The sequence below is a fragment of the Brachypodium distachyon genome, chromosome 1, assembly GCF_000005505.3.
Source record: "Brachypodium distachyon strain Bd21 chromosome 1, Brachypodium_distachyon_v3.0, whole genome shotgun sequence".
In the NCBI taxonomy this organism is placed as follows: domain Eukaryota; kingdom Viridiplantae; phylum Streptophyta; class Magnoliopsida; order Poales; family Poaceae; genus Brachypodium; species Brachypodium distachyon.
In genome coordinates, this window is record NC_016131.3 from 7,838,679 (window position 1) to 7,854,194 (window position 15,516).

Sequence of the window (15,516 nt, forward strand, 5' to 3'; positions counted from 1 at the left end):
AACGGAAGATACAAGGGTTACATCAACACCATGGTGAGAGCGTGTTGGAATATAGGCCCGTAACCCAAAGAACCAGAATGTACTTTTACTCTTCGTCGGAGCTTCCTGCATCATTAAACGATGCAGCCACTAGGGTCAATACATTGAATGTATTGGCAAGATCAATAGGAGTTATATCAGAACCTACCAAGTATATGCATAATGTGGCAAAGTGGGGTTCAAGGCTATTTGCATAAAAGCTTAGTTGTATTGTCCTATCTTTTAATCAAATATAATTTTATCACTATTGGACATGGGGTAGACACATCCATGCTCCTATTAACCTAAGGACATTGAGTAGACACATCAATGCTCCTAAACCCAAGATCAAACCATTCATTTTATTTGGAAATTAGAATGAGTGAGACTTTCCTTACAGCTCCATATCCAGTTGCTCAAAGTTTGTCCATTACCGGGGACACGGCTAAGTACTTAGTTTTGACGCTCTCGAGAGTTTATACACATTCCCTACAAGAAACCAACGGGTTAATCCCTTGATGTCCTCAAGGTAGAGTAGCAACGGCGTCGATTACGAGATTTTCAGAGGTAATTTCCTAAACCACGAGAGAATCACGCTCCCCCTACACATTCTACCTCAGTACAATTCCTCGGGTCTAGGTTCATACAACTTACTCTTGTCTCGCCAGAGCCCATATAGCATTGTGGTTGTACTGGAAGCTACTAAATAGGAAACTACTCCAGTCTCGGTTACCCCAGGTGGCATTCCACAGCTGCAACGTAGGCGCTCCCCGAATCCTCGGGAGAGATGTCCATGGACGATCCCTTCCGAATCCACAGGAAGTCGACTCAGAGGGACCCATATAAATGGACCTGACGCCGCTAAACCTCAAAATCCTCAAAGCCGCCCACCCAGGATGGTTCATTAAATTAATTGTTTTGCCTTACTCTAGCAAAACATTTCATTTCTCCATAGGCATAACAGTATCATAATGTAATAATTTCCCCCACGATACTACCATAGCCTAGCATTCAACTACAATCGATGGCAATTTGGTAGAAAGGTAATGGTAAGGGTAAACTATACTACCTGGGATTTATTGCTAGCATAGAGGTACGAGTAATATTCCTAATGCATCTAATAAAACAACCAGTGCATAGTAAAAATATTTGGGAGATGATTAAAGTGAACTTGCCTTGTCCAAGGTTGTGGTAGTTCTTGCACTCTTCGCAACAACAAGGTTCACAATCCACACAAGCTAAAATAAAAGAAAGCACACACACAATAAACATGCCATTCAATACAAAAACATGCTATGATGCATATGTCATGACGATGCACACATAGGTTGCTTCTAAATGTGACTTGTTTAGTTTTCTGTTTTCAAAAGCTTCACAAAAGATTTGGACAGATTATACAATAGCAAAGAGGTACTTACTTTGTATGAAACAAGGATGGGTTTTAATTAAAAGCTTATATGATTTTTGTAAAGCATGGAGCAAGATTAAATCTGTGTGGCCATATCATTTACAAAATAATTTCCCTTTTGGTCCTAATGGACAGAGAACATACTCAAATTATTTTCCAGCAAGCTAACATGCTCCAAACTAGTTTGAAATAATTCATTTGAATACTAAACCATAATTAAGCATTCTGTAATTTGTTTCTGGTAAAGTTGTTCAAATTTAAAATTAGACTATGCCAAAAGATTCTTCAGGTTGTGAGGATTCCAGAAAGGTATAGAACTTCAAATTTGGCCAAACGGTTTGAGAGATATGATGGTTTGTAGTTCCAGGGGCTTTTCTGCAAAGTTACTTTTTAATTCGGCCGAGAAATAAATTTTAATTTTATACGGGACACGTGGCGCTATCCTATAGGCTGGTACCGGTTCGGTTAGGGTTTTAATCTCAGCCATTCATGGAGATCCGACGGCAGAGAGTGGAGACGGCTCACCGGGCGGTGCTAGGGTTCACCGGAGACGAGGAAGACTGCGGCGGCGGCTTCGGGCGGCGACGGCGCGGCGACTCGGGCGTTGGTTCGGTTTGAGGAAGTAGGGGAACGGGTGCGGCTCGGCGAAGCGGTCCCGGCGGGGGTCGCGGCTTCGCTCGGGGAGCTCGGACGCGACGTCAAGGACGGCGAAGGGCAGCGGCCGACGGCGACGGGCTCGGGCGGCGACGGCCTCTGGTCTGCGGTGGTCCATTACAGAAAACGACCGCGTCACATGGTGCGCGAGAGAGAGAGGAGAAGGAAGAGGGGGTCGGCCGTGCGAAAAGCTCACCTGGACGACGGCGACGGCGAGGAGACGGCGGCAGTAGAGAGCTTTCTCCGGCGAGGAATTGCGACAAAACGAGGGCAAAATTGAGCGTGGGAGTTGGGGGAAAAGTGAGAGAAAAGAGGGGGATTCGGGGTTACGCACACAGGTTTGAGGAAGGGGGCTCGTGCGCGGAAGAAACGACGCGGAGTCGTGGGCGTGCTCGCGGGTCGTGGCCGGAGATTTCGGCCGGGTGGTTGGAGAAGATGACGGGCGGGGCCCGCATGTCAGCGGCACAGGCGGCTCGGGCGCGTGAGGCGGGGCCGGTTTGGTCCGGTTGGGTCGGTTAGCAGGCCGGTTAGGCCCATTTGGCCGGGCCGGCCGCAGTTTTCTTTTTTTTTCTTTTCCTTTATCTTTTTCTATTTTCTGTTTTTGAACACCAAAATTAATTCAAAGCTCCAAATCACTCCAAATAAATTGCAACAAAATTTGTAAAATCATATTTTCATATGATCTAACTTTTGGGACAAGAATTCGCTCAAAATAAAATACTTAAAAATACCTTTGCGTATAAAATAGCCTTTAAGGCCTTTTAGACTATCAAAATAATTTGGTTTTCAAAACAATTTCAAAAGCCAAATTATGGGATAGCTATATATATGCATTAAATCCCTTTTTATGCCAAAACCCTCATGGGTTAAAATGCAATTATTCAAAAGCAAGAACAAGGGCCAAATTCAAATAAAAGTACTTTTGTAAAAGGGTTTTCTGGGTTAATTTTAGGTTTTTTAAATGTGGTTAAATGCAAAGGTGGCATGATGCTTATGAAATGCGATGCATATGAAGAGTTTTGAAAATTGGGATGTTACACTGCAGCTAGTGAAGGATGAGCTGAAGCAGCTTTGGAGCCCTGGTAGAGTGGTTTTGGACGCAAACAGGAGGGAGTACTTCACGATGAGAGCAGCGCTTCTGACCTGCGTGCATGACTACCCGGCGAATGAAAATACTTCATGCCAGGTGACACATGGCTACAAGGCCTGTACAAAGTGCGGAGAAAACACGACATCGGAGAAGTTGCCCGCTTGATCCAAAATTGTTTACATGGGCTACCGAAAGTGGTTGGATGCTAAAGACCCTTGAAGGGATGACAAGGAAAGGTTCAATGGGAAGAAAGAGCACGGGACAGCCCCGAAGGAGAAGTCTAGTATGCAAATTCTCGAAATTGTGAACGATCTTGAGGTTGTCCCTGGAAAGATTGCTGCGAAGAAATATAAGGAACCTGAAGGCGTCGTGTGGAAAAGGAGGTCCGTATTCTGGGACCTGGAGTACTGGACACATTTAGAATGCCGTCACAGCATAGATGTCATGCACGTGGAGAAAAATGTATGCGACGGCGTGCTGGGGTTTGCTGATGAATATTGCAGAGAAGACGAAAGATGGACCCAATGCATGGAATGACCTGGAACTCATGTCTATCAGAAAAGAGTTGTGGGGCAAAGATCAAGTGTCGGCAGCCAACAAGAATGGTTTTGTGATGGTGACCACGCGGTGTCGTCTTGCATGTTACAACCTGTACAAAGACGAGTTGCATAGGATGTGCCAGTGCCTGCAGGGCATTAAAGTCCCATCGAACTACTCGTCGAGCATCAAACATCTAGTTGACATGAAGAGTCACAAGCTATCTGGCATGAAGTCTCACGACGACCATGTCATACTCACTCAGTTACTTCCAGTTGCAATCAGAGGTATCATGGAGCCGCACGTAAGGGAGACAATCATGAAGCTTTCTGACTTCTTTGACAGCATCTCGCAGAAGTCAATCACCGTTAGACGATGCCAGATACTGAAGGATAGTATGCTACAGATTCTGTGCGAGCTCGAGATGTTCTTCCCTCCATCATTCTTCGATATCATGGTCCATCTAATGATCCACATATGCGATGAGATCTTGTCCCTAGGGCCCACGTTCTTGCATAACATATATGGCCCTGAACGATACAACGGGGTTCTGAAGCGCTACGTTCGTAACAGATCACGTCTGAAAGGTAGCATCGTGGAAGGTTTTAGGTTACAAGTGTGCATCGAGTTCTGCACGGATTGGTTGGCCAATCAGAAATCAATAGGTGTTACCGAATCACAGCACAAGGACAAGCTCGATGGCGAAGGTGGCCTTGGACATACATACCTTAATGCCTATGGAAAAGGAAGGGAAGCTAACTTTGAAAGAGCACATTTGGTTGTGTTGCAAACTGTCGATTGCTACCGGCCTTATCAGGAAATGCACATGGAACAACTGCGAAATGAAAACCCTAAAAGAGGAGAAGTCTGGAATCACTAGGAGAACAATAAAACATTCGCAGCATGGCTGAAGAATTATTGGTACGGCAGGGAGACGACCAATGTATCAGAAGAGATGGTTGCATGTTTCAGATGAGTATATGCACACATCAGTAACGGTCGGGTAACAAGACGACCGTTATTGATGTTTTGTTGAGCATTGCTCACTTGAGCACATCAATGGCGGGCGTTTTCTTCCGCGCCCCTTACTGATGATTGAAGGAACATCAGTAACGGTCGCGTTCCTTACCCGCCTGTTACTGATGCATATATGGTATATAAGGGAACACGCCGAAACACTTAGTCTCATTCTCGCCTGCGCGTCCTCCCCTAACCCGAGAGACCAGCAGTGGGCACTTCCGTAACCCTAGCAAAGCGCTGCCGGATTTTCGCGCCGCCGCCGCCGTCGACCCCGCGCTGCCTCGAGCCCGCCGACGGGCTCCTCGTCCTCGCCTCCGCGCTGTCTTCCTCGTCCTCGCCCGGAGCCCGCCGCCGACGGCCTCGTCGTCCTCGTCCCCGAGCCCAAGCACCGCCACCCAGCTGTCATCCTCGCCCGAGTGCCGCCACCCCGCATCGTCCTCCTCCCCGACCCCGCGTCCTCGTCCTCAAGCCCGAGCGCCGCCACCCCGCGTCGTCCTCGCTCGAGCGCCGCCACCCCGCGCCGCCGTCTCCCTCCTCACCGAGCCTGCGTCGTCTCCCTCCTCACCGAGCCACAGGTGCGCGCCTCTGCCTCCTTCTCCTCTGGCTCCCTCCCTCTCCTCTGATTTAGCTTGATTTAGGGTTAGGGTTAGGATTTGTTCCTGTTAATTTAGGGTTAGGATTTGTTGCGGTTAATTTAGGGTTAGGTTAGGATTTGTTGCTATTAATTTAGGGTTAGGATTTAGGATTTGTTGCTATTAATTTAGGATTAGCATTGTAGTTTGTAGTAGTAGATAATTTATATCAAATTAGATGTACATTTCCCACCACACACCAGGGCATGCATACATTGTGAATTTGATATAGTATTGAGTTAGATGGGCACACATATTGTAATACTAAATTTGTAACATGGATATTGTCGCACCAGTGGTACCCAGGGTACCACCGTTCCATGACGCGTGGGCCTCGTCACCGAGTTCCCAGGAGGATCTCGTCTCGGGCGGCAGCTACAAGCAGCCCGGCAAGCTACCAAGCTGGAAGGGCTAGCGGGGCTTTGGGGAATATTCCCGCCTGGACACCTCCCGGGGAGCCACTTGCCGGGAGGGGGGTTCCCAGGTGCGGTCAGGCCTAGGCGCCTCCCGGGAAGTCCCTTGCCGCGAGGAGGGGTTCAAGACGAGAACCTTTGATAAGCTCAAAGGCCACGGGAAACACTGGGTTGAAGAACTCCAGCTCGTGCTGTGGTCAATCAGGACCACACCTAGTCAGGCAACGGGCGAAACTCCTTTCGTCCTTGTCTACGGGGCAGAAGCGGTGCTGGCCCTCGAGCTCAAGCACGGATCTCCCCGAGTACGCGCGTACGGCAACCCCCGCCAACACGAGCAAAGGGTTGACGATCTAAATTTCATCGAAGAGCTCCGATGCCGAGCTGCTGTGCGGGCCGCGCGCTACCAGCAGGGACTCCGTCGTTACCACGACAGGCGAGTCAGTCCGTCCCCGGGGGCTCGAGAACGGAGACCTTGTCCTGCGCCGGATACAAGGAACGAAGGCCGGGAACAAGTTGACTCCGAAATGGGAGGGCCCCTTTAGGGTAGTGCAAATGACCAGACCGGGGGCTGTCCGGCTGGAAACCGAAGATGGCTTGCCGATGCAAAATAGTGGAATATTGAGCACTTGCGCAAGTTCTACCCGTGACGTGGCGGAGCCCGACCCTCAGGTGATGCTGCCGATGCATAACTCTCGAACTAGTGTAGCCAGGCAGCCCTCATGTGTAAACCACTAGTTATTGTGAATAAAGATAAGTGTTTCTTTCCTGAATTTCAAAGTTGCCTCGTTTATTTGCGTGTTCCCCATTCTTCTGTCTCCTGCTTTGGGTGCACGGAAGTGTCTTTCCATACTTGGTTTTGAGCAGGAGCCTGCTGGAGCCTCGAAGACAAAAACCTGTTGCCGGACCGCTCCAGCACGGGGCATGCAGTTGCCGGGCTTCCCGCAACGTGCATCACGGAACATGCAGTTGCCGGGTTTGCCGCAACATGCATCACGGGACTTCCAGTTGCCGGGCTTCCCGCAACGTGCATCACAAGGCGTGTAGTTGTCGGGCGCCCCTGCAACGTGCACCACGCAGTCGCTGCGTCTGGGAAATAAAATGCTCACATCCAAGCTTGGCGTCGACCTTTCCGTGCCCGAGGGCTGGGAGGCAGGAGATTACCCATGTTGCTTTCTGTATTTTCGTGAATTTCGAAAAAAAATTGCAGCACCTCAGGCCTGGTAAGAATCTAATCTGCAGGAAAAAGTGGAATCTTACGCACTGTTATACCCGTGGGCCACCCATGGGTCGCAGCATGCAGCAACGCCTGGTGGTGCGGAGCGACCACACCACGAGGGACTCACCGCACTCCGAGGCTCTTGACTCAGGAGGGGGCCACCACGTGTGCCACAGCAACTTGGCATCCGGAGTGGCGAAGACTGTGCCGCACTTCAAGGGGAGGGGTGCCACGACTACTGCGCTGATCCGTCGCGCGCGATGGCAAGCCCTTCCCCCGCGCCTATAAAAGGTGCTCCCCAGCCATGGAACGGCTCAGAACGAAGTCAAGGAAGAGGCTATTAAGGCGGGCAGTGCCGCAGAGGCGCGATGGGGGTGCATACCATCAGCGCTGAGCGCCGGCGGGTGCACTGCCATCGCGCCCTTGCTGCATCACCCCATCGAGCCCACTCCGAGGGCGTCGCAGAAACACGGTGGTAGTGCATGCCAGAAGCGCTCCGCGCCGACGGGTGCACTGCCGCCGTGCCTTTGCCACGTCTCCTCTAGCGAGCGGCTCCGGGGCGAGGGCTGCCGCGGAGACACTATGGGGGCGCATTCCATCGGCGCCCGCCACCGACGGGCGCACTGCTGCAGTGCCCCTGCCACACCCCTCCAGAGAGTGTCTTTGCAAGGAGCGAGGGTTGCCGCGGAGACACTATGGCGGTGCATGCCATCCGCGCTCAGCGCCGACGGGTGCACTGCCATAGTGTCCTTGCTGCACCCCTCCAGAGCGTGCCTCCAGAGGCGAGGGTCGCCGCAAGGACGCTGTGATGGCGCCGGTGTCGGCAATCGCCGTTCGCTCCGGCCCGCCGCAACGTCCCTGTTGCGGCCCTCAGGCAGGTTTTCTCCCAACAGCGAGGGCTGCTGTGGGGATGCCGTGACTTCCTCGGCATCGCCGCTGAACGCGGGCGATGAACCAGAAAGTCATGGTGTCCCTGCCGCATCCCTCCGAACAGGCTCTTCCGAGGGCGAGGGTTGCCGCGGCGTTCCTGCCGCATCCCTCTATCAGGCATTTGCAAGGGCGGCGAACCAGGAGTGCACCTCCGACGAACGCTCCTGGCGAAAGGACTGAACGAAAAGCTAAGTGCTGGCACCTAAATGACAAATCCTCCAAGAACTAAATGAAGTTGAACGCTGCTTCGCCAAGAGTGGCCTCAGAACCTGCGCATGGCCGGAGTGTTAGAAGGACGCTTGCGGGGGGAGTGCGCTCCCCGTGTGGCTCCCGGGTCCGTCCCGGGAGGGCATGGCTTGGAGTAGTTACCCCGCAAGTGAAGTGGCTCGCCGCTACCGCTTGACCCCAGGTCGGCACTGCGGGTCCGTCCCGGGTCCCTGGTCCGGTCAAGGGTGAGGCGTGCGAGTCCTCGGCAACACAAGGCACAACACGCAAAGGCTAAGGGAGCCGTCCCGCGAGGCAGCCCCAGGAACAAGGAACAAGAATTAAGCAAATTAAAGAGCTTGATTAACTAAGCACTGAATGATTACATGAACTGACGGGAATGTAATTGTTCAAACGGCGCCAACCGCCACACTTGCTGGGCAAAAACAAAAGAAGATAAACAGAAAAGCAGCGGGGACTGGCAGAAGGCTGCGGCGGCTAGTTGCCGGAGTCTTCCGCCGGGGGCTCCGGGTCCGGCTCGGGGTCCGGCTTCCGCTTCATCCGCTCGACCACCTCGTCGACGAACCCGCGCACCGCTTGGGTGTGGGTAGGCTCGTCCTCACTATCCGACCAGGCGTCAAGCAGGGACTCGAAGGGGAACTCCGGGTCCCGAAGGTGTATCCTCGGGAGGATCGTCCCGGCAACCTTCCGGGCATAGTTGGCAACCTCGTTGGTGCCATACTGAGCGATCCAGACGTCGAGCGCCCCAAGTTTCCCCACCAGGTCGGAGAAGAAAGGGATCAGCGTTGAGACATCCGTGCCGTCCACCGCCGCGGCTTGCAGCTCGAACCGGGGCAGCAAGTCGCGCAGCGCCTGGGCGATCTTGAGCAGTTTCTCGGTCTCCATATGCCGCTGCCCGATCAGCGTGCCATGGTGGAGCCGAGCATCATGCGCAGCCTTCTTGGCCTTGCGGAGGTTGCTCTCCAGTGCCGCAAGCTCCGCGGTCTTGACCGCGATGTCATTACCGGCCATGGCGAGCTCCTCCCGGACGGTGGCCAGATCGGCTTCAAGCCTGGCCGCCCTGTCCTTGGCAGAGCCAAGCTAGATCTCATGCCGGGCCGCCGCCTCTACCGCGCCTTCGGTGGCATTGACCTGCACCTCCAGCTTGACCCGCAGGCCCTGGATCTCGCCGCGATAGTTGGCGATCAGGTCGCTCTTCTCGTCAAGCCAGGCCTGGGCTGCCGTGAGCACCCCGGCGTGCTGCTTCTTGGTTTCCTCGAGGGTCGTCGCCAGCGAGTCCAACGCCCCCTGAAGCTCAGCGCGCTGAGCCTCCAGTCGCCGGTAGAGCTCAGCCTCCGGGATGACCGGTTCCTCGGCGTTCTCCAGGGCTTCTCGGGCAAGGCGCGCCTCCTCTCTGGCAAGGCACGTCTCCTCGCGCAGCCGGGAGAGCTCTCGCCGCTCCTTCTCCACGGCTTCCTGCACCTCGCCAAGTTGGCTCTTGGCGAGGGCGTGGTGCTCCCTCACCTCGTTGAAAGAGGTAGCGAAGGCCAGTTGCTGGTCCTTGACGGCGTCCAGGAACCGGTGTCCTCGCTCAAAGACGCTCGGATCCCAGGTGATGGGATTCCAAGCCACCCCGGCGAGGGTGCTGAGGTTGGCATCGAGGGTGGCGGCCGATGACGACGAAGCCCCCGCCGCCACCGTAGAGCCGAGCAGGGGGTCGTCTGCTTGTTCCGGGGCATCCTGTCGCCGTTCCCCGGCAGCCTCCCCTTCACCTGCGCCTGGGGACCCCGGGGTTGGAGAAGCCACCTTGCAAGACCGTTGGACTCGCAGGGTGAGCTTCCCCCACCTCGTCCGTCCCGGCGGGAGCCTCCGAGGAGACAGGATGGAGCCGTACCTGTTGCCGACACCACCTCCATTGGAGTTGGGTCGCCGGCGGGTGCGATGGCGGTGCTACAGGCCCCAGCGGCTCCGGGGTCGGTAGCGCTGCCGGTGTCCGCGCGCGCTTGCTTGCTCGGCGCGGCGGGCGGGGAGTCGCCCCTCTCCCTCTTGCTGCCACTCGCCGGCGAGTCAGTCCTTGGGGGGTTGCGCCGGAGCGCGAAACCCCGGAAGACCCCTTGAGCGGGCGGCGCCGTGGGTACCCGCAGGGTTGCCGGGACCCGGGAGGTCGCGGGAGTGGGCGACGAGGCTGCCGCGGCGCCGGGGGCTGCCCCCGATGTAGGTGCCGTCGCGGCCCCGGCAGCTGCTGCTGAGGCAGCCACCGACGGGCCGCTAGCAGTCGTCACCGGGGCGGTCGCCGCTGTGCCCCGGACACTACCGCGGTTGTGGTCACCGCCGGGTTGCCGGCAGACGTCCCTAGGGCGGATGTCGCCGCTGGGGAAGATACCACCGCAGCCGCCGTGGAGGCAGCCGCGGCCGCTGCGTACGCCCTCGATCTCCGCACGATATGGGGCGCGTCATCACTGTCCTCGTCGTCGTCGTCCACAGGGATGATTTCCTGGGACACCGCAGGCTGGCCCGCCTCGTCGTCCAAGGACTGGAGGGAGGGCCAGCTGATCTCCGACTCACCCCCGCTCTCCTCGAGCACCTGCTTCCCGCGAGGTGCTGGTGGGTGAGCGCGAGGGGTCCGGGTGGGGGTGTTATCCATCAATCCCAACTCGTTGCAGGGCGGGACGGCGGCGACGATGTCGTTGATCCCCGCAACGCCGGCGTGAAGGGAGATGACCCGCGGCAGGAACCCCGTGGCGGGGAGGTTTTCGTCGGCGATCCCCCTCACCCACACCTGGAGGGATTCCAAGTCCACGCCTTCACGGTGGAGGCGTGTCCTGTCCTCGGCACCCGTGTACATCCACGTGGGTTGGGAGCACAGTTGGAGCGGCGCGATGCGCCGGGTGATGAAAGTACGCGCCACATCCACGTCGGAGAGCCCCGCCAGCCGCAGTGCCTTGATCATTTCCACGATGGGGAGGAGATCGGCATCGCGGTGGTACCTGTGCTGCAAGGCATCTCCGTGGGCGAGAGGATGAACTCCTGGGGGTCTTCTACCCAGACCCAGCACCAGTCTCCCCGTCACTCCTTCTCAATCTTCTTCCCCAACCGAACGATGAACTTGAACTTCATCTGGTCGCGGGCGCGGAACACTACCCTCGACGACATCGCTTTCGCGTTATCGATCCGGGGGTAGAAGTAGTGGCGGAAGAGCGCCACCGACGGCATCACCCTTACGAACGCTTCGCAGAGGAATTGGAAGGTGGCGAGGAGGAAAGAGCGACGTGGGGTGGAGCTGCGCCACCCAGAGCTGGTACGACTCCATCAGCGCGTGGAGGAACAGCGAGAATGGCGGCACCACCCCGGTGAGGAGGAAGCGCCCGAACACCCGGAAGTCTTTTTCCTGGTGGTCGGCGCCCGCGGGGAAGATCAAGGTCTCCCCATGCTCATTGAACCTGGAGGCGACGGCGTGCCGGATCTTGTCCAGCGCCTCGCCGTTGTAGCCGGGCCGGTAGAAGGCGAGCGTGGCCCTCATCGCCCGCTTCTTCTGATCCTTGTCGGCGGCGACTTGGCAGCCGCCTCGCTTTTGCTGGCCACCGCTTTCTTCGGGACCTGCACCTCTTTTCCCTTCCTGGTGGTGGGGTCCGCCATGGGGAGCGGGGGCGGGGGCTAGCAAAAACACTTGGGCGCAAGATGCGAAGGAGGTTGAAGACGAAGGCTGCGGGGAGCAAAGTGTTTTCCCCTTGCAGCGGCAGTAAAAACTTTATAGCGCCCGACCGTTTGGTAACGGCCAGTTCCGCACCCTACGGGTGCGCGGGGATAACTCCTAATCAAAAGAAGTAATGCGAGGATGGCCTTAACTTCCCTGTTTAAGGGAGAGGTTATGGCGGAAATCACGCGTCCACTACTCCGTCTGTAACGGCGTAGTATTAGGGGGAGCGAAGGGATGCGGGCCCGAGGCGAATCGGGGCCCACGCGTCGGTTGGGGCTTAGCCCGGCAACCGACCTGGGGAAAGCTCGTCCGGGAACAGGTGTTGCCGGCCCACGCCCGGGGGCTACTGTCGCACCAGTGGCACCCGGGGTACCACCATTGCACGACGCGTGGGCCTCGTCACCGAGTTCCCGGGAGGATCTCGTCCCGGGCGGTAGCTACAAGCAGCCCGGCAAACTACCAAGCTGGAAGGTCTAGCGGGGCTTTGGGGAATATTCCCGCCTGGACACCTCCCGGCGAGCCACTTGCCGGGATGGGGGTTCCCGGGTGCGGTCAGGCCTGGGCGCCTCCCGGGAAGTCACTTGCCGGGAGGAGGGGTTCCCGGGCGGAGGCTCCCGCCACGAGGGTGGGGCCTAGCGGGAGGAGCAACGGCGCCACGTGGGCGCGTGCCAGGCGCCCAGTGCGCAGTCTCACCAGGGCGAGGAGTGAGGCGCCCGGCGCATTAAGTGAGCCGACAGGAGGGGAGTTACCCGTCTAGTCAGGTAAACAGTGGATGTCCAATCCTACTTGTAGGGCTCTAGACCCCTAGCAGCGGAGTTGGCGTTCATGCACTCCCACCAGCGCACCGAGGGGGAGCTGCCCTATCTCCCTGCTCGCCACTTGTAATGCATGCACCGTGGCACCTGTGGTATCCCCTTGGCTATAAAAGGAGGACCCCCGCCAACGGTAAAAGGGTTCCAGGTTCTACGGTCCCGCAGTTCGATCAGTTCACAGTTAGCCTCTAGCATTAGTAGAGAGTAGTAAGGAACTCTTAGCCAAAGTGAGAGAGTACCCGGGAACTCACGGCAACCTGTAAACACTTGGTTTTGAGGTAACGTGAGCTTAGACAAGCAGGACGTAGGGTTTTACACCTCCGGGTGGCCCGAACCTGGGTAAAACGTGCGTGCATGTGTCCCTGGCATGCATGCATTCCAGGTGCACCTTTTTGAGGGTTACATACGCCATCGGCCATGCCGGTGCTCGCCGGAGCGACCCCCGACGCCCTTGCCGAACCTAAAAGGGGGTGTGCCAACACACCCCCGGTGTCGGAGCCCCGTGCGACGACAGATACATTTTATTTACCATTGTGAATTTGATATAGTATTGAGTTACAGAGCATTGTAGTGAGCACATTTTACATGATGTTTTATGCATTGTAATATATAGCACACATGAGTATATGCATTTGATAATATATAGCACACATGAGTAGTTTTTTATATGCTATATACATGATGTTTTATATGCTATATACATGATGTTTTATATGCTATATACATGTTGTTTTATATGCTATACATGTAGTTTTTTATATGCTATACATGTAGTTTTTTATATAGCGGTTTTATATGCTATTTTGGAGAATTGAGTAATGAATTGTGGGTCCGACCATCGTGTCTGGTCATTGGAGAAGGGGCCGGCCATCGTGCCGAGGGGGTACATATGCGGGTGGGTTTTTATGCAGGTTTCGAGCTCCTAGTAGAGAAAAATTGCTAGTTTTTTAGCATAGGTCATGCCGAAATTTTCGTCCGATATATATTTGATGGTTTTGATGGCATAGGTACGAAATGGGCAAGAGTAGCCAGAAACCAGTCCTTGATCGGGAGGAGGTAGATCGTGTCGATGAAGAGTCTTCATCGGGAGAGCAAATTGCCAGCTCTAACTCAGGTAGCTCTCGTTCAGAAGAGCGCGACAACGAGCAACAGGTGGAAGAGAGTAACCCACAGCCAACTGAAACTCCCGCTAAGAAGCTAAGGAAAAAGACGCCGAGGGGGAGCCACAACTTGCAGGAGTTCTGTTACGTGGTCACCCGGCACTCTGAGAGAGGCCGTCCGGAGTCGCCTGACAGGGCACAGAAGGCCTTCGCAACGACCTGTGGAGCCGTTGCACGTAAATATTGCAAGATCACCAACGAGTGGGGTGACATCTCCGAAGTTGTTAGAAACACGTGCATCGCAAACGTTGCAAGGAGGTTCCAAGTCACTGACGAGTGGCGCGAGCGATTCCTAGCGGCCGTCAACATAGCAGTGCGCAATGGACTTGCTAATTGGAAAACCACCGCTAGAAAGTGGATGGACAAACCGTATGAGATCATCAAGAAGAAATGGCCGTCGATAACTGATGAGACCGAATGGGACAAATTCAAGAAGGAATCGTCTGACCCTGCCTTCATTGCGAAGAGTGAACGTATGAGGGCGTTGCGCGCGAGGAAGCCCTTGAACCACAGGCTAGGGAGTGCAGGGAAAGAGGGGAAGAAGAAGGTCTGGCGCAAGCAGGACCGAATTCTCGAGGCGGCAGGCAGGGTGCCTCCAGTGCATGACATGCTGGAGGACCAACGTGCTACAGAATATGCACGTCAGCACATGACACCAGAGGAGTGGGCGGGCATTGAGCCAATGCAGCCGCCTGTAAAAAAAATTACGGCAAGGGTTCACGTGCATTTATTTGTTTTCGGCGTTAATTATGACACTCCTGATCCATATAGACTCACATCCTGTCTTATATGATAACGGGAAAATGCCCACAAATGGGAGGAGAGCAAGAGGTCAGAAACATCCGACAACTCCGTGCAGAGCAAGAGGTGGGAGTTGGCTGTGACCGGTGGCTTGCAAAAGGCGAAGCACACGGGCCGTGTTCTAGGAGAAGGCGAAGGGGCCTGCTGGGGTTGATTATTTCCCGCCTGCTCCGAAGCGAAGCAGGGTCCATAAAAAGCTCCCCGCTTCTGCTGAAATAATAGAACAAGCTAAGGCGGAGGCGCGAGAGCAGGCATCTATCGTGTCTCAAAAGGTGTCGCGAGAATATGCAGTGCAAGCCGTCCATCATTTGGCATACTTTTCAAACTCTTTTTCACTCCTTACCTCCATGAATAAAGATCTTACGCACATATGCCTTCTTGTTACACGCAGGCACCGGTGAAGTGTCGTATCCACGTAGACAAGCCTGGGAAGCCTGTAGGCGCCATTGGCCGCCTGATGCCCAGACAATCACCGCCACTGGTGCACGGCATTCTTATGAACGACGCACAAGTGAGTGTGATGGTGGACTCCGTCGTCGACGGCCATCGTGATTATGCTATCCCGCTAACTCCGGAGGAAGGCGTGGATATTCTAGGCGGTTGTCCAAACTACCGCATTATGTGGCCTCGAAGAGGTATCTCTTTACAACCAGCGCCGGCCCTCTATGACTCCATCTCCCTCCGCCCACAAAGGTACTTCTCAATCGCCGCTCGGCCTTTCCCCTAGGATACTTCCTCCTGTCGATGCCGGCGGAGATGAAGAGCAGGCAATGTCGATGCCTCCACAGCTCAAAGATAGCCAGACCACAGGGTCGGCACAGGCTGGAAGCGTCCCTCCTACCTTCTCTCTCTTGGGTGCCGCTGAGTCCATGGGTGGCCGCAAGATCGATGACAAGTACAAGGCAGAGGAGCAGAAGGCATGGG